The 25,964-nt window shown below is 35.0% G+C and overlaps 1 protein-coding gene across 7 annotated transcripts in view; it reads right to left on the bottom strand.

Moving 5' to 3' along the window:
- NAALADL2 (N-acetylated alpha-linked acidic dipeptidase like 2) overlaps positions 1 to 25,964 on the bottom strand; it is a 1,497,545-nt gene that overhangs the window by 1,188,179 nt on the left and 283,402 nt on the right. For all 7 annotated transcript variants that reach the window (XM_079922501.1, XM_079922499.1, XM_079922500.1 and 4 more), the window contains one exon: positions 23,890 to 23,952. The gene's annotated coding sequence lies outside the window, so the exon portion shown is untranslated. The remainder of the gene's footprint in view (positions 1 to 23,889; positions 23,953 to 25,964) is intronic.

The raw sequence follows: 25,964 nt of genomic DNA, 5'->3' as shown, positions 1-25,964 counted from the left end.
ATGCATGCCATAGCCTATTAATATTACTTAGTGTCACTGGTATGAGAAGTAGTAGAAGTGTTAATTTCTAAAATAACCTATTTTTAAATATGTGTTTTAACATTTTTATAGAGCTGTTTTTAAAAATGAATTGCATTCTGTTACATTAAATGGAGTATGCTGAATATAAGCTACCTTTATGATTCAAGTCATATTCTCATGGGACACTCTGTATAGTTATAACGTCAGAGACTTCTCAGGTATACATGTTTTTTTTTAATACACATAATGGCTTCAAGAACAACTACAAGGAGAGATTTTTTTTTTTAAGGGAAGGAAGAAAAAAAGAAAGGAAAGAAGGAAAGGAGGGAGGGAGGGAGGGAGGAAAGAAGGAAGAAAACATTTTTTCTTTTTCTTCCTGTCACTTCTTCCTGCTCTGCTCTTACTGGATCTTACTGCTATAATCTGCTGACTTATTTAAATACTATAGCCTAAATGAACATCACTTAGTTTCTTCTGCTCTATTTGTGTTGACTGCAGGATCTTGCAAGTCCTGTGATTGAAAGACAACTGCTTTTCCATGGGCTTTGGGAAGAGACAACCTGGATTTAGACAGGGCATCTGATCTGAATTCTGAAATTCACCATCCTGGGAACCTTAGTTAGGTTGCTTAACCTCTCTGGACCTCAGTTTCTTTATCTTGTTAAGCAGGGATTATAATATCAGTCTCCCAGGGCAAAAACTGAACATTCAATAAAGTCAGGTCCTTTTTCTCTATTTTTCAGAAGATGGTTTCTTATCCTAGGTCTGCTTTTAAGTAGTCTGTTAGCATTATTTCACCTCTCTGATTCTCAGATTCTAGGTCAATAAAATAATAAGGGTATGACTCTTTGGATCTAACTTTCTATGATTTTATATTGAATTGCACAAAGCAGGGCCTTATAACTTCTTATTTTGGTTACGAAATAACCTCAAAGAAATTAATGGCAGAATAATCTTGAATCAGGATTAATAATATAAACCACTAAAATTAAACAATTTTAAACATTTAAACAGTATGTGATCTTAAACCCAGATAAGCGATGGGATTGATAACACCCCCACAGCAGAACTCTTCACTGCAAAATTTTTCAATGACATATAGCTAAAGAAGGAGATTTCTTGTAAAAAAGTATTTTTTAAATTGAATTGTATGCATATCAGTGGACCTGGAGAAAAAAAATACTCTAAAATTTCTAAATTTCTAAAGAAATGCTTTAAAGCATCATTTCTTATTATACTTTTAATACTCCATAAGGAAGTCATGAGCATTTGGAATCCGGCTGGAAGGAGCAGTTCCTAATGACACATGAAATATAGATCCTGAAAATGTAATTACTGTATTCAGAATATATTTCAGAATTGTAGAAAAAAAATCTCAGTCACCTTTTATCATGGGTCTCTGGAAAGGACACATTTGTCCTACTAAACAGAAAGATTAAATGGTTGATCTTTTTCCAGCCTTCTCCTAATTAAGATAGGTTTTCTTACAAAGGGACAGCATTTTAAAATTGTGTATATTGTTAGTTGTGTACGAAAAGACTGGTGCGTCATTTCTCCCTGCTTCTAGCTTGCAGTTCACAGCATTATTTTCACACTCCAGCAGACTAACCGAAAGTCTCTGGTGCATCAAAACCAATATCAACCTTCGTGAATTAATTACTTCCTTCAATCTCGCTTTATAATGAGTCTCTCTGGGAACTGGCACAATTAAAAAAAAAATTGAGTCACCAGTAAGATGGGGGAAGATGTTGCTCTAAGGCCTGTTCTCTTTCCTCCCTCTTCTACCATTAAACTTTTCAGATTAGTACTCAGAAAGTAAAATTTCACTTCTAAGGATGATCTCTATTTTAAACAGTCTAGGTTCTCAGACCACTGAGGAAGAAAAGTCATTTTCAACTCCCATATTACAAAACCGAATGTACCATGCTGTTCTCTGTTTTTACATGAAACAAGGTCTTTAAAAAAAAAAATTCTAAAATCTCACACTCATTTTCTTTATTTGTAGTTTGGAATAGTAATATGTCACAAATATATATAAAGCTACCAGCATTTCTTCTTCAACAATTCAGAGACAGAGCTGTCTTCTGGAGCTAGGTTTTCAATAACATTTTTATTCTGTTCTTCAATAATACATTATGAACACAGTGATTCTCAAATCTAGCTGCACATTAGAATAATCCCTGGAGATTTCATATATATATATATATATATATATATATATATATATATATATATATATATATATACAAAATAAAATAAAAATCTTATATTTAACATAAATAAGATATAAGATATATATCTATCTTCAGGCTATGTTCTTAGAGATTTTGATTACGTAGACCTGGGCCAGGAATTTATTTTTCTTATTAGATGAACACCGGCCTGGTGTCGGTTTTTTTTTTCTTCATCACCAAGGTGGAGAATCACTATATTAACATAATACCCATTATTAAGATGCAATGAAAAATATTTGCACCTATATTGTGGTTTAGTTTCTATATGTTAATATTATATTTTCTAGAAATATAACACAAATGTGGAGTTCTCTTTTACTGATACAGTCTGTTTTAACATAGCAACACCAGCCTTGCTGTATCATCATATTTTCAACTCTGTTTAAAAGATTTATTACTTAAAAGATGTGAGACTAGCCCCTATTGGGGGGAAAAAATAATAAGGAAACAAACAAATTCAATGAACAATATCTGTGATAGTAGTCTGCCTTAGACATCTGTCCAGTCGTTCACCACCAGGGTTGATCTGGCTAACTAAATAGGTATTCCTATCTAGCTCATGTGTCTATAGATCATTTTCCTAGAAGTGTGCTTACCATCAGAAAGGTTGACCTTTTCAAATAGAAAAAGACCATTTATTCATTAAGGATATCCTATATGATGAGACCAATTTAAAAAGAATGAGGAAATGAGGTCAAAAGGAGAATAAATAGAAAAAGTCAAATGCTAGGAGTAAGACTGGTAAGCAAAATATTTGGAGTAAGACACATGTCAGTGAGAGGAAAACAAAAATTGGACTTAGTATTTTAGCAATCAAAGGAAAGAAATAAACATAATAAATTATGCCATTCATATTGTCCAAAAAAATAAAACAAACCAGTTGCTTAGGAAAATCTCAGATCTTCCTGGAACTGAAACAGGAGAAATACCTTCAGTGGACACTGGCATGTGGTAAGCCTTATGTATAACATTCCATTCTCTCTCCTCAACCCCAGACCCTAAGTAAGTATAGTAACATGTTTTATTAGTCTCTTTGTTATAACACCTATTAACAAGGCCATCAGAAAAGAAATGAGGAGGAGCTAAAACAATACAAAGCAAGAATGTTTTCAGTAACTGTACAGCTTAACCTGAATTATACACAACATTTCTTGGAACTAGGCTTTTGTTGATTATTGGGTGTAAATGATAGACAGATTTAATATGTTCCACTGTCAGCCAGACTAAAACTAGGAAACCCATTCCCTAATGAAATTTGAGAACCCCTACCCATACTTAAATATCAAGCTTCTCAATTTCAGTACAAGGATAAGTTATGAAAACATGGGAGAACAAAACTAACATTTTCTTAAAGCAATGGGCTTGTTCCATAAATGGAGAAGTAATACTAATACTTCTCCAATTACTAATTACTATACTAAGTAATACTAATAATTTTAGCCTGACTGGAAAACATTTAAAGCACATATAATTAGTAAATATATAAAATAGTGTCAACATTGCAGTCATATAACTTCTAATTTTGAGCAACATAACTTCTCATGAATTCTTTAAACTGGTTGCAAAATATACGCCTCAGTGTCTAGAAGAATTGACTTGCACAAATACTTCATAGTTTTAATTCAGTGAAATATTGAAGAACAGTTTCCAAAACTGATATGGATTTGGGATAGGTTTATCTTAAATCATTCTTCCTGGACATTAATCAGATAGCAGAGTTAATTGACTAATAAGAGTCATTTTCTGCTTTTGACCTTTCTCTGTTGTCAACATTGTAAAGGCAAATGCTTATCTTTCTCTTTTATGTGTAATGTTCCTGGGTTGGAGATAGCAGTGAAACTATTAATAGGGAACATATGGGTAGAACTCATTTGAAAGTATCATTGTAACATTACAATACATTAAGAAGACAGACAAGATATACTCTTGTTTATCCCATTAGGAATTATTAAACAATTCATCAGGAGATCATTCTGAGTCAAGTTCTCAAAGCAGTTTTAAGGTTATATTGAGAATCAATAACTCATACAACATAGCTAATAATGAATTTATGTCTGGGGACAAGGGTAAGAAAAAAGTCAATCAGACAGGTACAAAATTCTCATGCTTTTGCTGAAATTTTCTACACTCTGTGAAAGAATAGAGTGATATAGCAACTTCATGCAGAATACTGGCTTGAAGAGCCCACACTTCTGATTTACCAAGAAAGAAACAAATATATAGTCTGGGGAGAAAATCTAGTAAGCTAAACAGTCTATAATCTGGGGGGGAATAAATGTTTGTCATTGAAAAAGGGAATGGATTACAGGCTACTTAATCATAAATAAGCATACTTTGGAAGTTTATGCTTAGTGCCTAAATAAATGGGAAATACCAGAGCCAAGTATTAGAAATAAACTTGCACTTTCTCGGAAGTAGAAAAACTGGGTATTTCACTTAATTAGCTATAATATATGAGAAAGTATAATGGAAAGCATAATTCTACAGTTATGGAGTTAGTACAGAAATTCGGCTCCTCTCATAAGAACTACATTTACCTGCATGGATGAGGTAGAAAAATGAGAAATTCTGTATATAATTTGACATAAACTCTTTCAAGTGGCCATTTTGAAATATGGCTTCCAAGTTTGCCTCACTAAGCCAGTGCCAAGTTTGCCACTGATTGGACCAACCTGAATCATCAAGGTGGTTTGGGGAATGCTGTGTGCTGAAGCATTTCAAGAAAGTGTCTCTTTGCTTCTGGAAGGTGCAGTGTATGGATTTGAAAGTGGAGCTATTGCAGCCAGTTTTCCCCTAGTAGGAAAACATGGGAACAGAGTCATGAGAACTTCAGGTTCATGGAGCCAGAACTCTTATAAATCACATCTGAAGATCACCCTACTCGAACAGTAGGATTTTCAGGGATGTAGCTGTATTGGTTTTCTATTGCTCTAAAACAAATTACCACAAATAGAAGCTTAAGACAACACTCATTTATTAGCCCACAGTTCTGCATTTCAGAAGTTTAGCACAGATATGCTCAGGATATAATAAGGCTGAAATCAATGCTCTGGCCAGACTGAGTCATTCCCTGAAAATTCTATGAAAAACATCCACTTCTTTAACAACAAACTCATTCTTGTTGTTGGCATGACTCAGATCCTTGTGGTTGTAGGACTAAGATCCCTAGTTTCCTTGCTGACTGTCAACAATGAAGTTCTCTCAGGTCTTAGAGGCTGCCTGAATTCTTTGCCACATGACTCCCTCTTTTTTCAAGTAGGCAATGGTTCTTCACGTCTGTCCTGTGTCTCCAATCTCTGATTTCCTCAACCAGCCAGAAGAAATTACTACTTTTAAAGGTCTTATCTGACTAGTTCAGAATCATCCAGATAATCTCTCTATCATAAGATCAACTGATTTGACACTTTAGTTATATTCACAAAACCCCTTCACAGCAGTATCTAGATACATTTTTGACTGAATAACTGGAAGAGAGTATATGCCAGGGACTGGAAATCTTGGGATATCTTCATAGAATTCTGCCTACTACATAATCCAGTACACTCACTTTGATATTTATACCAGTTTGAACCACATTTTTCATTATTTATAATCAAAAAACATTATAACTGATATACTCCTTGAAAAAAGGAAACTCATAGTGAGGTTAATCATATTCAATTTGTAAGAATACTGATTCATCATGAAAAGGAATAAACTACTCATACAAGCCTCATGAGTTTGACAAACAACAGTGGCCAGTCCATTTAACATCTCCCAATTTCATATTTTTCTTCCACAGTTAGCTACTGAAAAGTTCCAGGAGGTAAATATGGCTGCTAATATCTAGGACCCTTTGCAAACAAATAATAAAGCTTACTAGAATAGTCAACATACCAAGATTATTACCTATAGTGTCTTATCTGGCTCCAGTCTAGAAAAGGAGTCTTAATCTCTCTTGAAAATTTAGGTTTATGACAGATGATTTGTAGAAATTATAGTCTAGCCACTCTTCCATATATTCCACATTTGTTCCTTAGATCAAGCCAAACGACCAGAAGACTACAAATTTGGATTATATTGCCATTAGAAACCGAGAATCACCTTTCTGGAGTTATGTTTCACTGTTAGCCCCTCTTTAATCAAAGAAGTTTGTCACTACAAAAAATCCATTATCATACCATTTGTCATTTCCTATATAAAATTCTCCATGAGAAATTTCTTTGAGAATTAAGTGACAGAAATAGATATACTTTTAAAATTATACCAGTGAATTTGATGGAAACAGTTCAGGTCTCCTTCATTAATTTGGCTGCCAGAAAGTTTACAGCCAAATTCAACTATCAGCTCTAATGAGTATGTATGACCTTGGGATGGCAAGTTTGTATTTTTCTTTTATCTTATCTTTATTTTTTGCTCTACAAATATTCCTTGTTCTTGATGCTCTGTCCAAGGCATCTCAAATCTTGTGGCAAATGAGGTTGAATTCAAATAAATTTCATACATCAAGCACAAATAACCTTTTATTTGTATTGCAAATGCCTGAATTTTGTTTAGAGAACATTTTGGGTTGAGAAGTTCAGATTAAGGAATAGATAGTTCTTTCCCACTACAATAAAAAAATTATCCAAAAAGATTGGATTCAAATAATGCAGTTCTTTTTTTTTTGCGGTACATGGGCCCCTTACTGTTGTGCCCTCTCCCATTGCGGAGCACAGGCTCCGGAAGCGCAGGCTCAGCAGCCATGGCTCACGGGCCGAGCCGGTCCACAGCATGTGGGATCTTCCCTGCCCAGGGCACGAACCCGTGTCCCCTGCATTGGCAGGCAGACTCTCAACCACTGCGCCACCAGGGAAGCCCCTGCAGTTCTTTTTTAAAGAAAATAAAATCATTCCCATGCAAAACAAAACAAACCCTGTTAGATTTGAAATATAAAAATAATGGAAAATTCCTTTTCCGCTTCAGTATTTCTAAGATGCCTCCTTTAAAGTTCAAATGTTGAATCCTTTAAACTAATAGTCCTAAACACAATAAAACTGTATACATGTTATTAATTCAGGCAAACCTGAAAAGGTCATTTTAAAAAAGGATTCATATATGAGGTAAGTCAAATCCTGTTTCTCTCGAGCAACACAGCTAGATATATTTGAAGAACAAACTCACAAACAGAAAATGTCTTTTCAGCATTTGATTCAAAGTTTATACACTTAAGTTTTATCATTTATGAAATGATAAATTATAATTACATATTATTTACAATTTACAATTACAAATTATAAACATCATGACCATTAAGTGACTGTGGCCCCACAACTTGTGGGATCTTAGCTCCCCAACCAGGGATCAAACCGTGCCCCCTGCAGTAGAAGTACAGAGTCCTAACCACTGGATTGTCAAAATTCCCTAGAACTTGAGTTTTTTTTTTTAATACTTTTTTGGCCTTACCTCACAGCATGTGGGATTTTAGTTCCCCAACCAGAGATCAAACCCATGCCCCTTGCGTTGGAAGCACAGAGTCTTAACCACTGAACTGCCAGGGAATTCCCTAGAACTGGAATATTAAAAGGAATTCTTTCATGGGAAATTTGTCCTGAAATATATTAGAATTCCATAAAAATCAGTTAGTGTCTTAGTTCATTCAGGCTGCTATAACAAAATATCGTAGAACTGGATGGCTTATAAATAACAGAAATTTATTTCTCACAGTAGTGAAGGATGGAAAGTCCAAGTTCAAAGTGCTAGCAGATTCGGTGCCTGGTAAGGGCCTATTTCCTGGTCCATAGATAGCCATCTTTTTACTGTTCCCCTGCAGGACAGAAGTGGATGAGTGAGTTCTCTGGGGCCTCTTTTATGAGGGAACTAATTTCATTCATGAGGGTTCTGCCTCCATGACCTAATCACCTCTCAAAGGCCCCAACTCCAAATACCATCACATTAGGAATTAGTTGTACCATTTGAATCTGGTGGGATACAACATCCAATCTATAGCATATATGCAGACTCAGATATGTCACAGAAAAATTATTTTCTTCAGGAGACAACTACTATGAAGTGAGTCTGATACTACCTAGTTAATCCATAGGGCATGAATTGATGATTTTTCACCTATATTTGGAAGTTTTGCTCTGTTTTCATCATGGTGTATGTGCGTTTGTTTGTGTATATGTGCATGCTTTAACTTTGTCTCATTTATCTTCCTGCATTGTTGTTTTTGGCATTATGAACAAATCCACTTGCATGAATTTATAATTCAAAATATGTCAAGGTTAAATTTAAAAAATTTAAATAATAAAAAATATTAAAAATATATCATTTCTAATAAACATTCTTCTTTCACTTCAAGTGAATATTCTTCATTCTATTATAATAGAATCTCCTTGTCATATTATTATACTGTAGAGTACTCTCTAATTATAATCGTTTTTTAAGTCTATATTTGAAATTACAGAAAACAGGAAGCCATAAAAGGCAATTATTTATTTCTGTAGTTTTTTCCTTCCAAGATCTCACTTTTGTAGTAAGTAGATAGCACTAGGATACTTTATCATATCACAAACACACAAAAAAGAGGAAAAGTGAAAAAAAAAAGCTATATATTAGTGAGTGAATGACCTTCAGCCTGAAGCTTCCGTATGTCCCAGTTCATTTCATTATAATAAGTATTATCAGTATCTCTAGCACATGTCCTCTTCCTGAACTGATAGATAAATAAAGTAGACTCTCCTTTGCCAGAGAGTTTCTAATTAAAAGCCTTGAGTGTTCAATCCAGCATAGAGCATGCACAGACTTAAAAAAATTCTCCTACCATAGGAGGCCAGAGATCACACTTCCCCAAGATTTCAGAATGTTGTTTTAGCTGTTCCAGGATGAAGCGAATTGAAAAGTAAAACTTCCACAGCAGAGTGGAATATGTCTATAAAGTTAAAAATGTCTTTAAAGATATCTATAAGGTTAAAAATAAATAAAATTTATAGTGTTTTATTCAGTCCTCTGTGTTCTTTACTTTCCACACTGAGCACTATAGCCTTAACTGAAGTTATAAAATCTACAAGATAATCTCGTATAACTAAAAATCCCATTAAACTACCAAAAAATTTTCCAAACCCTGCATTTACAGGTGATGATGATTTCCAAGAATATTAAACTCTTTTATTATAAATGTCATTAATAAGTCTTTCATAGGCATTCATGTTCTAAAATGAGAAGCTGTTCACTTATTATCAAATGCCTGTGGTCAGGATAATACTGAATCCTGAACTCATGACTTCCAGGAAACTAGTCAGCCCAATTGGCCCAGCATATTCTTTGCTCTTTAAAAACTTAATATTGCTGCTTCTTACCTCACTAATCTCATCTCTTCATATTATTCACTTATTGAAATTTTCTTATAAATTACTAAAAGTTAAAAGTCCAACTTTCTCTAGGAAACCCTCTCTGAATATTTACAAGGACATTTCTTTTGAGTACTTTTTATTTGAAATTTAGTTTCTGCTACCATAGTTTCAGTCCTCTATCTGCTTTCCCAAGGGTAGTGTGAGCTCTTTCAAAACTGAAGCAGAACCTGATGTATCTTAATATCATACTTATCTCTTAACCTTATGGAAAGCACATCCACATAAGTGAATCATAAACTGCAGAGTTATAAACAAGGGGAATACATTATAATTACACTGGATTTTAGTTGACAATTTTTGTACATGCTGATTGAGCAGATACAGAATCCCACGCTTCATTATATCCCCAGAGCTTGGAAGCTGGTAGATATTTAACTCATGTTGACTGAATGGTTGAATTAATAAATAAATGACTAAAAGAGGAAGAGAAAAAATAAAAATATTCTTTTCCTGTAACATCTACTACTAGGACAACATTGCATATTGATTAAAGCAACAATAAGACATTACTTGAACAGATATTTAAACAGAGAAGGTATATGGACAGCAAATAAACACATGAAAAGATGATCAGCATCATTAGTCAATAAAGAAATAAAAATTAAAATGACAAAGAGATACCATTACATAACTACTAGATTGGCCATAATTAAAAAGACTGACCAGAGCTTCCCTGGTGGCACAGTGGTTGAGAGTCTGCCTGCCGATGCAGGGGACACGGGTTCATGCCCCAGTCCAGGAGGATCCCACATGCCGCGGAGCGGCTGGTCCCATGAGCCATGGCCGCTGAGCCTGCGTGTCCGGAGCCTGTGCTCCGCAGCGGGAGAGGCCACAGCAGTAAGAGGCCCGCGTATCGCAAAAAAAAAAAAAAAAAAGACTGACCATACTAAATGTTGAAAATGTGGAGAAATTGGAATTCTCATACACTATTGGTCAGAATGAAAAATGGTACAACTACTGTGGAAAACAGTTTGGCAGTTTTTTACAGTTATGTTCCAGTGAGTCCACATCTAAGTATTTACGTGAGAGAAATGAACACACATGTTCACACAGACTTGTATACAAATGTTAAAAGTACCTGTATTTGTAATAGCCAAAATCTGAAAATAATCCAAATGTCTATTAACAGGTGAATAAACAAATTGTGTTATATCCATCCAATGGAACATTCTTCAGCAATGAAAAGAAATAATCCATTGGTATTTGCTACAACATGGATGCTTCTGAAAATAATTATTCTAAGTAAAAGAAATCAAACAAAAGGTACATACTGAGTGATTCAATTTACATAAAGTTCTAATACATAGTGATGTAATTAACCAGCAGTGAAAGTAAGCAGATCAGGAGTTGCCTGGGATTGGGGAGGGGAGTGGTAATGAGGGATTAAAAAGGGTCATGAGGAAACTTCTGTGGGTAATGGATATCTTATCATCTTGATTGTGATGATGGATCCACAGGTGTAAAGGTATGTCAAAACTTCTCAAATTGTACACTTTAAATATGTGTAGTTTGTTGTATGTCAATTTTACAACATTATAGCTGTTCAAAAAGAAAGGCTAAAAGATTCTTGGAATAAAATATCCCATATGTAATCTGATGAAGATGATCAATAAAGAGATATTATTTCAGGTGTCTGACTAGCTTACAATCTCCCTTACTTCTCTGGCAACAGTTTAACAATTTTTAGAGGTGGCTCTTAAGTACATGTTAGATATAATTTAATGTACTATTTGTTAAAATATTCATGAAAATGATTATAATTGTATACAATATTAAAACAATATAATTATTATAAATTTATTGAGATTTTAATATATATTTATAATTATGAATTATAAATATATATAATCATTCAACTAGTTGAAACTAAAGTCTTCTCAATGCACTTAAAATATAATCCAAACACATCTCCATGGTTTGAAATCTCCCTTCTCATTTACCTTTTTAATGTCCTAACACTCTTAAGAATAGATCACTATGCTAAAATCATACGTTCTTTTCGTTCCTCTCCATTAGGAACATGCCAACCTCCATTTCCCTCAGGGCACTGCACTTGCTGAAGCATTTGTTAAACACTTTCCACAGGTCATCACCTCAACTCCTACCTCCTCAGGGAAGTCATCACCATAATACAATCCAAATAATCCACTGCACCCTTCTCAGTCACTTTTGATCACACCACCCTGCTTTGTTTTCTTAATTGCATTACTTTCTGATTTGTCCTATTTATTTATTTACTGGCTATTGTCTATCTGTCTCTCATCACTAGAATGTAAGAACAATGGCCACACACTTTGTTTTGTTCATCTCTGTAAGCCCAGAGCTTAAAACATGCCTGGAACATAGATAGGTATTCAATAAATTTTTTTTAATGAGTAAAAGGTCATATTCATAGCATGACTTCAGTGTGGGAAGAAAGCCTGTTGCCAGTAGGTGTGTGCTTCCTCATGGTTGTCCCACAGAGACCAATAAACTGATTTTAAGTGGTTAGCTTTGGATGCATATTTCGTTGATAGTTTTGGCCATTTAAATAGATTGAATCTAGAATTACAATGACTAGATGTCAACAAGTTCTAAGTGGAATATAAAGTGAATAAACTGAATTTTAGTCAAGTTATTTTCAAAATGATGTTATTTTTTAAAAATGAAGACTTTACTAATTTACTTCTACAGTCTTACAGTTATTTGCTAAAAATAGAAATTTTGTGTCAAAAATGCTATAACCTAGGAAACTTCCACTTTCAGCCATTTACTGGACTAGATAAGCCTGTGACATTTCCACAGCAGAACAACTAGATGCTGCACCAAGTGCAATTTTGGTCACATTGTTGGCTGCAGAAGAAATAAGAGAAACCTTCAAATAGCCAAATAAACAACTAAGTAAACAAATACACTGAGCAATCTGGAGGATAAGAGGGAGAATTGAAATGGACATTCTCAGCAATATCTATGCAAGGGAAATAATTAAACTTGACACTCCCAGATTCTGCTTGGAACCCTAAAGGGGGACTAAGTTTTCCGAAAGTCAATAATTCCCTCAAATTCTCAGCAAAAGCAAATACAATCCTTTCCAAAGAAATGCATCTTCAAGACCTCAAGTTTCCACAGAGCAAAATCAGTCACATATGAGTTCATAAATAAAGCTCATAAACACACCATAAACAAGACTTCATGCATGTTATTTGGCAGAAACAACAAAAAGATTTATATCCAAAAGGAGATTATAAATTAGAGTTAATAGCTAGACACAATAGAATAACTATTTATGGTATAATGAAAAAGAAACAGCAACATTTCATTTTCAAAAAGTATCAGAAAATGTTGAAACAAATCAAATTATACTTTAGAAATAAAATATAATTGTTTTAATTAGAAATGTGTAGCTAAATGTCTGCCGATACTCAACTGAATAAGGAGTATAAGAAGTGGATGATAAAGCTAAAGAAATTACTCATAAGTCACCAAAAAGAGAAAAGATGATGAAAAATTAAAGGAGTTTAAAATATTTTTAGGGTCAAATGTAAAGGCTAATATTAATCCAAACGGGGTCAAGGGGGAAGAGAAGGAAGGAAAGGCAATATTTAAAGAGCTATTCAACTTGGAATTTTCTAAAACTGATAAAAAAGAATGAATTTACATAAACAGGGAGCATTTATCCTAAACAGGATGAAAAATAAGTAAAAGTTGAGAGGCACAATAAGGAAACTGAAGAATCTCAAAAACAAAATATTTTCAAACCATCAAAGAGAAAAGACAGTCTGATAATTAGACAGCAGACTTATCAATGGCAACTATGAAAGCCAGAAGACAGTAGAATAATTCAAAACCTTGGGAGGAAATAATTATCTATGTAGATTTATAAAGCTTTTAAAATTATCTTTTAAGAATAAGGGTAAAAAACAGTATCATATAAAATTTATGAGAACTTACTACCAATGTGTGATTATAAACAAAGCTGTTTGAGATAAAGAATGTAGAAATGAATTTAATAAAGAATCTTACCTGAGACTATTTGTCTAGTACTAAATTCAACATTAATGATTTCTTTTCAGTAAAATAACATTACACATTACATTAAATAATTTAATTTTAATGTTTTTGGTTTTATATTTATTGGGATTTCTGATTGTTTCTATTATGATTATATAAAAGCTATAAGCTTAGGAAATGCACATGTAGTTTCAAATTTATACATATTTATGTTATGTTTAATGAGAATAATGTAAGTAAAACACAAGTTCATGATACATAGTTTCTATTTAAAAGAGTCCCTGAAATTATTTAAATATGATAAATACTGAACTAGATAACCCTTAATATCTTCTGCAGCTCGAAAATTATTTAATTTCCTTTCTGCATGAATCATATAATATGTCATTACCTCATCACCTTCAACTTAGTCTTGGATCTTGCTGCCATTAATCTGTTTAATGGGCATGAAAAAGGAAGCAGACTTCAACCTTTCAAGAATTTGAGCTAATGAGACTTATTGGAAGCTTTCAAATTCATCTCTATTAGGTCTTCTAATGGATACTACACTTCTGCGAACATATTTTACTTGCTTACACAATTCAATGCACAGGAAAATGTAAGTGATTGCACTTTTATGTTGTACACAAGGTTGAAATCTCTATATCAAAATACAAAATCTCTATGTAAGTGCTTGCTAACCATCTTTGTAAGAATATATCATATTCTGAATTTCCTCTGTCCTATTGGCTTCCCACAAGATAAAACAATTGCTCTGTAAGGATCAAATTTTAAGTATATAGTAAAATAGTGTCTTTGTTATCATCTAGGAGCTTTATGTTTCTATGTGCATTTTTTACTGCAAAGTCAAGATCATGCAAAATATTTTAAATTTTTATTTAATTATGCATTTGGTAGATGATTGACAAATGATTCACAGATATACATTTACACATATAATTTACATTTATATTATAAAATATAAAGTATTTTATAATTTTTCATTTTTAAGAGTCTACTTGATTAGAGAATTTGCCTTGTCTTTTTTTCTGCTTAAAAACAGCTGCTTTGAATTCTATTGCACCTGCTGAAGGAGAATTTAGTAAGACTTGCTCACAAAGGCTATTTTTATTACCCTCATAAATCACAAGATAAACCATGTAGAATGGTTAAATTTTAAAGCACATTCAGAATATTGTTTTTTAATCTCATGGTATGTTTATTATTTTTCATCAGGTATGTCTAGATTTCAAATGCAACTAAGTACATAATTCTTTTTCAAGAAAAAGGGAGAAAAAAAATCCCACACATCATAGTTTGATAACCCTATAATAGTAATGTAGGAAAAGGTATTTGTATTTCATCCTGCCATTAAATAACTAGGTAACTTTTTCAGGTAACTATACATGCCTGATCCCTAGTTTTTTTCAAAGAGAAAAGAAATTAAGGTGGGGAAGAGTTAATGTGTTTACTAAGCTCTATCAACCAAGAGTGTTTTCAACTGTAGGTATCAAAAACTCCAGCTATAATGGCTTAAACAACCAAGGGATTTTTTTTCCCCCACATAAAAAGAAGTCGAGCCCTCACAGTACAAGAAATATTAGTTATGCTGGTCAAAAGACACCCAGGTGCTACCATATATCTACTCTCCCAAATTTGGCCAATGCCTTTTGGTTTTCCTTGTTGCAAGTCATAGTGCCATGTATTACATATCCTTCAGTAAATAACAAGTCATATTGGTCTATTTTATAATACCGGAAAGAAATGCTATATTTTTCCTGAACATTTCCCATCATACTCACCTGCTTGGGTACTCCCTCTTCCATTTCACTATCCTGAACTGGGTCACACATTTACTAAATAAAAAGTAAGGAAGAGACCTTCAAGATGGCGGAGGAGTAACACATGGACATCACATTCCTCCCCACAAATACACCAGAAAGACATCTACACGTGGAACAACTCCTACAGGACATGAACTGAACGCTGGCAGAAGACCTCAGACTTCCCAAAAGGCAAGAAACTCCCCACGTACCTGGGTAGGGCAAAAGAAAAAAAGAGAGACAAAAGAATAGGGACAGGACCTGCATCTCTGGGAGGGAGCTGTGAAGGAGGAAATGTTTCCACACACTAGGAAGCTCCTTCACTGGCAGAGACAGGGGGTGGCAGGGGGGAAGCTTCAGAGCCACAGAGGAGAGCACAGCAACAGGGGGGCAGAGGGCAAAGCAGAGACATTCCCACACAGAGGATGGGTGCCAACCAGCACTCACCAGCCTGAGAGGCCTGTTTGCCCACCTGCCAGTGCAGGTGGAGGCTGGGAGCTGAGGCTTTGTCTTCAGAGGTCAGATCCCAGGGAGAGGAGTGGGGTTGGCTGTGTGAACACAGCCTGAAGGGGACTAGTGAGCCACAGCTAGCTGGGAGGGAGTCTGGGAAAAGGTCTGGAACTACCTAAGAGGCAAGAGACCATTGTTTCACAGTGTGCAAGGAGAGGGGATTCAGAGCACCGCCTAAACAAGCTCCAGAAACGGGCACGAGCCACAGCTATCACAGCGGACACCAGAGACGGGCATGAAATGCTAAGGCTGCTACTGCAGCCACCAAGAAGCTTGTGTGCAAGCACAGGTCACTATCCACACCTCCCCTCCTGAGAGCCTGTGCAGCTCACCACTGCCACAGTCCCGTGATCCAGGGACAAGTTCCCTGGGAGAACACACGACACACCTCAGGTTATTGAAACATCACACTGGCCTCTGCTGTTACAGGCTCGCCCTGCATTTCATACCCCTCCCTCCGCCTGGCCTAAGTGAGCCAGAGCCCCCTAATAAACTGCTACTTTAACTCCATCCAGTCTGAGCAAAGAACAGATGCCCTCAGACAACCTACATGCAGAGGCGGGGCCAAATCCAAAGCTAAACCCCAGGAGCTGTGCGAACAAAGAAGAGAAAGGGAAATTTCTCCCAGCAGCCTCAGGAGGAGAGGATTAACTCTCCACAATCAACTTGATGTACCCTGCATCCCTGGAATACCTGAATAGATAAGAAATTATCCCAAAATTGAGGCGGTGGACTTTGGGAGCAACTGTGGACTTGGTTTGCTTTCTGCATCTACTTTGTTTCCGGCCTTGTCTTAGTTTAGTATTTAGAGTTTATTATCACTGGTAGATATGTTTATACATTTTGTTGCTCTCTTCCTTTTTTTTATATATATATATATATATATATATATATATATATTTTACTTTTTCCCTTTTTGTGAGTGTGTATGTGTATGTTTCTTTGTGTGATTTTGTCTATATATCTTTGCTTTTACCATTTATCCTAGGGTTCAGTCTGTCCCTTTTTTCCTTTTTTTGTAGTTTTTAGTGCTTGTTATCATTGGTGGATTTGTTTTTTGGTTTGGTTGCTCTCTTCTTTCTTTCTTTCTTTTATTTATTACTTTTTAATTTTTTTATTATAATAACTTTTTAATATTTTATTTTATTCTATTCTAATTCTTTCTTTCTTTCATTCTTTCTTGCTTGCTTGCTTGCTTTCTTTTTTCCCACTTTTCTTCTGAGCCATGTGGCTAACAGCGTCCTGGTGCTCCAGTGGGTGTCAACCCTCTGCCTCTGAGGTGGGAGAGCCAAGATCATGATATTGGAACACCAGAAACCTCCCAATTCCACATAATATCAAATGGCAAAAGCTCTCCCAGAGACCTCCGTCTCAACGATAAGACCCAGCTCCACTCAACAACAAGCAAGCTACAGTGCTGGACAACCTATGCCAAACAACTAGCAAGACAGGAATACAGCCACACCCATTAGCAGGGACGCTACCTAAAATCATAGTAAGGTCACAGACACCCCAAAATACACCACTGGATACGGTCCTGCCCACAAGAAAGACAAGATCCATCCCCATACAAAATAACAGGCACCAGTCCCTTCCAACAGGAAGTCTACACAACCCACTGAACCAACCTTACCAACTGGGGGCAGACAACAAAAACAACGGGAACTACGAACCAGCAGCCTGCAAAAAGGAGACCCCAAACACAGTAAGTTAAGTAAAATGAGAAGACAGAGAAACACACAGCAGATGAAGGAGCAAGGTAAAAACCACCAGACTGAACAAATGAAGAGGAAATAGGCAGTCTACCTGAAAAAGAATTCAGAGTCATGAGAGCAAAGATGATCCCAAATCTTGGAAATAGAACGGATAAAATACAAGAAACGTTTAACAGGGAACTTAAAGACCTAAAAAGCAAACAAAAAATGATGAACAACACAATATATGAAATTAAAAATTCTCTAGAAGTAATTAATGGCAGAATAACTGAGGCAGAAGAACGGATAAGTAACCTGGAAGATAAAATAGTAGAAATAACTACCACAGAGCAGAATAAAGAAAAAATAATGAAAAGAATTGAGGACAGTTTCAGAGACTTCTGGAACAACATTAAACCCATTAACATTCGAATTAAAGGGGTCCCAGAAGAGGAACAGAAAAAGAAAGGGACTGAGAAAATATTTGAAGAGACTATAGTTTGAAAACTTCCCTAATATGGGAAAGGACATAGTCAGTCAAGTCCAAGAAGTACAGAGAGTCCCATACAGGATAAATCCATGGAAAAACATGCCAAGAAACATACTAATCAAATTATCAAAAATTAAGGACAAAGAAAAAATATTAAGAGCAGCAAGGGAAAAACAACAAATAACATACAAGGGAATCACTTAAGGTAAACATCTGATCTTTCAGCGGAAACTCTGCAAACCAGAAGGGAGTGGCAGGACATATTTAAATTGATGAAAGGGAAAAACCTACAACAAAAATAACTCTACCCAGCAAGGATCCCACTCAGATTGGACATTAAAATTAAAACCTTTACAAACAAGCAAAAGCTAAAAGAATTCATCACCACCAAACCAGCTGTGCAACAAATGCTAAAGGAACTTCTCTAAGTGGGAAACACAAGAGAAGAAAAGGACCTACAAAAACAAGCCCAAAATAATTCAGAAAATGGTAATAGGAACATACATATTGATAACTACCTTAAATGTAAATGGATTAAATGCTCCAACCAAAAGACAGAGACTGGCTGAATACATACAAAAACAAGACCCGTATATATGCTGTCTACAAGAGACCCACTTCAGACCTAGGGACACATAACGACTAAAAGTGAGGGGATGGAAAAAGATATTCCATGCAAATGGAAATCAAAAGAAAGCTGGAGTAGCAATACTCGTATCAGATAAAATAGACTTTAAAATAAAGACTCTTACAAGAGACAAAAAAGGACAGTAAATAATGATGAAGGAATCAATCCAAGAAGAAGATATAACAATTGTAAATATTTATGCACCCAACATAGGAGCACCTCAACACATAAGGCAAATGCTAACAGCCATGAAAGGGAAAATTGACAGTAACACAATCATAGTAGGGGATTTTAACACCCCACTTTCACCAATGGACAGATCATCCAAAATGAAACTAAATAAGGAAACACAAGCCTTAAATCATACATTAAAAAAGATGGACTTAATTGATATTTATAGGACATTCCATCCAAAAGCAACAGTATACACTTTCTTCTCAAGTGCCCATGGAACATTCTCCAGGATAGATCATATCTTGGGGAACAAATTAAGCCTTGGTAAATTTAAGAATATTGAAATGGTATCAAGTATCTTTTCCAACCACAACGCTATGAGACTAGATATCAATTAGAGGAAAAATATCTGTAAATAATAAAAACACATGGAGGCTAAACAATACACTACTAAATAACCAAGAGATCACTGCAGAAATCAAAGAGGAAAGCAAAAAATACCTAGAAACAAATGACAATGAAAACACGACGACCCAAAACCTACGGGATGCAGCAAAAGCAGCTCTAGCAGGGAAGTTTACAGCAATACAATCCTACCTGAAGAAACAAGAAAACTCTCAAATAAACATCCTAACCTTACACCTAAAGCAATTAGAGAAAGAAGAACAAAAAACCTGAAAGTTAACAGAAGGAAAGAAATCATAAAGACCAGATCACAAATAAATGAAAAAGAAGTGAAGGAAATGATTGCAAAGATAAATAAGACTAAAAGCAGGTTCTTTGAGAAGATAAACAAAATTGATAAACCTTTAGCCAGACTCATCAAGAAAAAAAGCGAGAAGATTCAAATCGGTTGAATTACAGATAAAAAAGGAGAAGTAACAACTGACACTGCAGAAATACAAAGGATCATGAGAGATTACTACAAGCAACTATATGCCAATAAAATGGACAACCTGGAAGAATGAACAAATTCTTAGAAAAGCACAACCTTCTGTGACTGAACCAGGAAGAAATAGAAAATATAAACAGGTGAATAACAAGCACTGAAATTGAGACTGTGATTAAAAATCTTCCAATGAGCTAAAGTGCAGGACCAGATGGTTTCACAGGTGAATTCTATCAAACATTTAGAGAAGAGTTAACACCTATCCTACTCAAACTCTTCCAAAATATTGCAGAGGGAGGAACAGTCCCAAAGTCATTCTACAAGGCCACCATCACTCTGATACCAAAACCAGACAAAGATGTCACAAAGAAAGAAAACAACAGGCCAATATCACTGATCAACATAGATGCAAAAATCCTCAACAAAATACTAGCAAACAGAATCCAATAGCACATTAAACGGATCATACACCATGATCAAGTGGGGTTTATCCCAGGAATGCAAGGATTCTTCAATATATGCAAATTAAACAATGTGATAAAACACATGAAAAAATTGGAGAAAAACCGTATGATCATTTCAATATATGCAGAAAAAGTTTTTGACAAAATTCAACACCCATTTATGATAAAAACTCTGCAGAAAGTAGGCATAGAGGGAACTTACCTCAACAAAATAAAGGCCATATATGACAAACCCAGAGCCAACATCATTCTCAATGAAAAACTGAAACCTTTTCCTCTAAGATCAGGAACAAGACACGGTTGTATACTCTCACTACTCTTATTCAACATAGTTTTGGAAATTTTAGCCATAGAAATCAGAGAAGAAAAAGAAATAAAAGGAATCTAAATTGGAAAAGAAGAAGTAAAGCTGTCACTGTTTGCAGATGACATGATACTATACATAGAGAATCCTAAAGATGCTACCAGAAAACTACTAGAGCTAATCAATGAATTTGGTAAAGTAGCAGGATAAAAAATTAATGCACAGAAATCTCTTGCATTCCTATACACTAATGATGAAAAATCTGAAAGTGAAATTAAGGAAACACTCTCATTTACCATTGCAACAAAAAGGATTAAAAACCTAGGAATAAACCTACCTAGGGAGACAAAAGACCTGTATGCAGAAAACTATAAGACACTGATGAAAGAAATGAAAGTTGATACAAACAGATGGAGAGATATACCATGTTCTTGGAATGGAAGAATCAACATTGTGAAAATGACCATATTACCCAAAGCAGTCTACAGATTCACTGCAATCCCTATCAAACTACAATGGCATTTTTCAGAGACCAGAACAAAAAATTTCACAATTTGTATGGAAACACAAAAGACCCCGAATACCAAAACAATCTTGAGAAAGAAAATCTGAGCTCAAGGAATCAGGTATCTGACTTCTGACTATACTACACAGCTACAGTAATGAAGACAGTATTGTAAAGGCACAAAAACACAAAAATAGATCAATGGAACAGGATAGAAAACCCAGAGGTAAACCCACCACATATAGTCACCTTATCTTTGATAAAGAAGGCAAGAATATACAATGGAGGAAAGACAGCCTCTTCAATAAGTGGTGCTGGGAAAACTGGACAGCTACATGTAAAAGAATGAAATTAGAACACTCCCTAACACCAGACACAATAATAAACTCAAAATTGATTAAAGACCTAAATGTAAGGCCAGACACTATAAAACTCTTAGAGGAAAAGATAGGCAGAACACTATATGACATAAATCAAAGCAGGATTCTTTTTGACCCATCTCCTAGAGAAATGGAAATAAAAACAAAAATAAACAAATGGGACTTAATGAAACTTCAAAGCTTTTGTACAGCAAAGGAAACCATAAATAAGACGAAAAGACAACCCTCAGAATGGAAGAAAATATTTGCAAATGAAGCAACTGACAAAGGATTAATCTCCAAAATTTACAAGCAGCTCAATATCGAAAAACAAACAACGCATTCCAAAAATGGGCAGAAGACCTAAATAGACATTTCTCCCAAGAAGATATACAGATTGCCAACAAACACATGAAAGGATGCTCAACATCACTAATCATTAGAGAAATGCAAATCAAAACTACAATGAGGTATCACTTCACACTGGTCAGAATGGCCATCATCAAAAAATCTACAAACAATAAATGCTGGAGAGGGTGTGGAGAAAAGGGAACCTTCTTGCACTGTTGCTGGGAATGTAAGTTGATAGAACCACTATGGAGAACAGTATGGAGATTCCTTAAAAAGCTAAAAATTGAACTACCATATAACCCAGAAATCCCACTACTGGGCATATAACCTGAGAAAACCATAATTCAAAAAGAGTCCTGTACCACAATGTTCATTGCATCTCTATTTACAATAGCCAGGACATGGAAGCAACCTAAGTGCCCATCGACAGATGAATGGACAAAGAAGATGTGGCACATATATACAAGGAATATTATTCAGCCATAAAAAGGTGAAACTGAGTTATTTGTAGTGAGGTAGATGCATCTAGAGTCTGTCATACAGAGTGAAGTATGTCAGAAAGAGAAAAACAAATACCGTACGCTAACACATATATATGGAATCTAAAAAAATAAAATAAAAGTTTCTGAAGAACCTCATGGCAGGACAGGAATAAAGACACGAACATAGAGAATATACTTTAGGACACAGGGAGTAAGAAGTGTAAGCTGGGACGAAGTGAGAGAGTGGCATGGACATATATACAATGCCAAATGTAAAATAGATAGCTAGTGGGAAACAGCCACATAGCACAGGGAGATCAGCTCTGTGCTTTGTGACCACCTAGAGGGGTGGGATAGGGAAGGTGGGAGGGAGATGCAAGAGGGAGGGGATATGGGGATATACGTATAGCTGATTACTTTGTTATAAAGCAGAAACAACACACCATTGTAAAGCAATTATGCTCCAGTAAAGATGTTAAAAAAAAAAAAGCAAGCTGGACAAAGAGGGTAATATGATTAGCAGAACTGGGTTAAACCAGGGTTTCTTGCTGGGGAAACTGGTAGTACTTGAAGCTGGAAAATTCTTTGTTATGCAGGACAATTCTGTACATTCCAGGACATGTAGCATCTACAACCCAAAGGGACTGAATGTCAATATTATCTCTTAGCCCTTTTGACACTCTAAAACATGCTCAAACATTTCTAAATGCCCCTTAGAGGTATGGTACTTCCATTAGCTGAAGTTGGATACATTTCCACCCTGAACAAGACTGGAATTCTCTTGCAAATTCAGATATGATGAATGGATACTTGGTAGGCAATCATAGTGCCTACAATGAATTCTAAGTTCCCTTTTAGTTCTAATGTCTACAGTTCTATGAAGATACATTAGTCTTAGACAACATATTTGAGTATAAAAAAATATTTTGGTATTCCAACAGTGCATTCTCACAACTAAATAGTTCTATAACATTTTTCAATATAAGCAGAAATATTTATTTCTTTTCATTTCAGCACATTGTTACTCTAACCTAGTGATGTCAATTGTAACATTTTCAGTTATTTTGCATTTTTTTTGGGAAATCCATGTTTCAATTCATATTGGAGAAAAGGAGAGAAATCAAAAGGTCCAAGCAGAAACAACAAGAGCCAATGGTTATACCAACAATGGTCTTAAGTCCATGTTTCAGGAGAAAGGTGAGAGTGGAAGAATATGAACTCCTGAACTTATTCTGAGTACTGAAATGTTTGCTCGTTCCTTTCCACTGATAGTTCTAAGTAAGGTATCTATATTGCATTAAGTGTAATGAAATTAAAATGTTCTTATTTCACATAGTTCTAGTGTAGACTCTGGACCCATGATAACAGAGGTCCTGTCTTGTTCATATTTTACTGCCAAGCATAGAATGTAGCAAATAATGCTCATTAAAAGTTTATTGAACAAATGAGTTTCTATCTTTGAATTGTACACCTAAGAAACTTGCAGCAATGGAAAAAATATACAATAAAACCCTTTTCTATGTCTTCACAAAATCTTTTGTATCATAATTTTGTGTACTTAAAATTATAAATGTACTCAAACACTGAGCAAATAATAATAAAATTTCCTTGCTTCTTACCTAAAAGCAATGGTCTCTGAAGCCCTTGGGTTCTGTAGAGGTTCCTCTAGTTTAGGGGTGGGCCTGTTGGAGGATGAACAGAACAAAGAAGATTAATAGGTAGAGCTTGACCTTTTACACCTGCTTTAACTATGCGTTCTATTTTTATATATTTTATTTATTTGTATTCTAGGTAAAATTTTAGCATAAATTCAACTACTAAAAATAGTTTCAGAACACTGGTCTACAAAATGGACAGGTGTTATGTCATTGTTGCTTCATTCCCAGGTATGGAAAATATCTTCAAAGTCTGCTCAACAAAGTTCACTTTCCAAAAAAGGTTAATCATTGTTCAAGGCAAGTTACCTTGATGATACCCATCAAAAACGTAGGGACTGGAATTTTTTCTTCATTTGTGTCAATAGCACTGCCCCTTAAAGACAGAAATTCAAATTGCCCTTGAAGTGAAGATTATTTCGTTCAATGTTCATATTAAAACTGTGCAAGGTGCTGGGGAAAGGAATTAATAGGACATGATCTTTTCGCTCAATGAATTTAGTAGATAGCACATAACAGATATGTAAATATGTCTTTTCTTTTCTTAGAGAACCAGTTCAACCTTCAACCCTCATAAGAACAGCCCAACATAACACAGATTTCATCCTTTCAGCCATAGTAATTAGACCAAAAGCAGACAACTTATACACATTCAGCCAATTATATTCTCTCTACCTGAAATTTGAAATTAGGTCAGTCATTCTGAGTCAGTGATCTAAGAAGAAGAGATGGGGAAGTGTGCAGCAAAAAAGGGTCAATGCTGGCCACATATGGACTGAAGTTATGAAGGAGCAGAGACTGAGGGGCTTACAAAGATAACCAGTTTGCATAATTAAATGAAAGAAATGTGTGAAGAAAGAAACAAGGAGAAAAGAATAAATGTTCCCAAAGACAGAGAGAAGAAACTATCTTTCCAGTCCACATGAAGCCCAATGATATTGCTGACAAATGAATTCTGTGCTATTTCCCAGGATCTTTATAATGCACCCCCTTTTAATGTAGTTAGTTTGAGTGGGTGTGGCTTCCTCTTTCTTCAGCTAAATGCTTCCTACTAGAAGTAGGAGACTGGCAGGCAAACTATATACACAACACTCTGTAAACCCCACAAATGTTATTATCTATGCTATACTGACTTTTGAATTTCCTCTTTATCCTTCATTCTTTATCTTATTCTTTGCATCCTTTGCTTCCTATACCTCTCTCTCTCATTTTACTAATATTCGGCTTTATTTCCTTTCTTAGTTTTTCAATTTTACCCCCCAATTCTGAATAGTGCCTAAGTATTATTACAGTGCTTACAGGCAATTCAAAGACATCATGTCACCTCAACCTTTCCAACATAATCCCAATTGTATTGCCAGTAAGAAACAAAATAAAAGTTGTATTAGCTTTTGGGTCATAGATTCTAAATACTAGACTTAGAAAATTTCTTGCTAGTGAAATAAGAAATAAAACACGAACAATTCATATTCTAAACAATATTTAAGAAAATATTTTTGGAGCTTATAGATAAAATGTATTTTAAGAAAGACTCAGGGCCCTGTAATTTACTTCTTCTAAGTAAAAACATTTGAAAGTTTGACATGAATTAAGAAAATGAAATGCAATGAGCTCTCCATGTCATAAAACAGCAGGTTTTCATACATTCAAGCTGCTTGGGCTTTGGCATTCTAAATGGACCCAAATTAGGCAATAATGATCAAGGCTAAGAAAATCCTGGTGAGTAATTACCAGATGTGAAGACCTGATGGTCAAGGGCATGTTGGACAATCATTGTCTATTGGGTTTTAATCCCCAAGAAATATCATTTACTGAGGCTTCTACTTTGATCACAGACTTAAAGGGAAGCAGAAGCATTGATTTTCATTTATTCTTTTACTGGTTTCTACTTATATCTACAGGTTGAATTTCACAAAATGCAGGAATTCACCTATGTCTCTACAAACAGGACACCCAATATCAGTTACTCTATCATCAGATTGAATTAAGAAACAAAATGGAGCAGAGTATGAAAAATATTTAAAGCTATAATAGGGCTT

This window comes from Stenella coeruleoalba (assembly GCF_951394435.1).
Source record: "Stenella coeruleoalba genome assembly, chromosome: 5".
Classification (NCBI taxonomy): domain Eukaryota; kingdom Metazoa; phylum Chordata; class Mammalia; order Artiodactyla; family Delphinidae; genus Stenella; species Stenella coeruleoalba.
The sequence above is the reverse complement of the archived record's forward strand: the minus strand, read 5'-3'. Positions and strand labels throughout refer to the sequence as shown.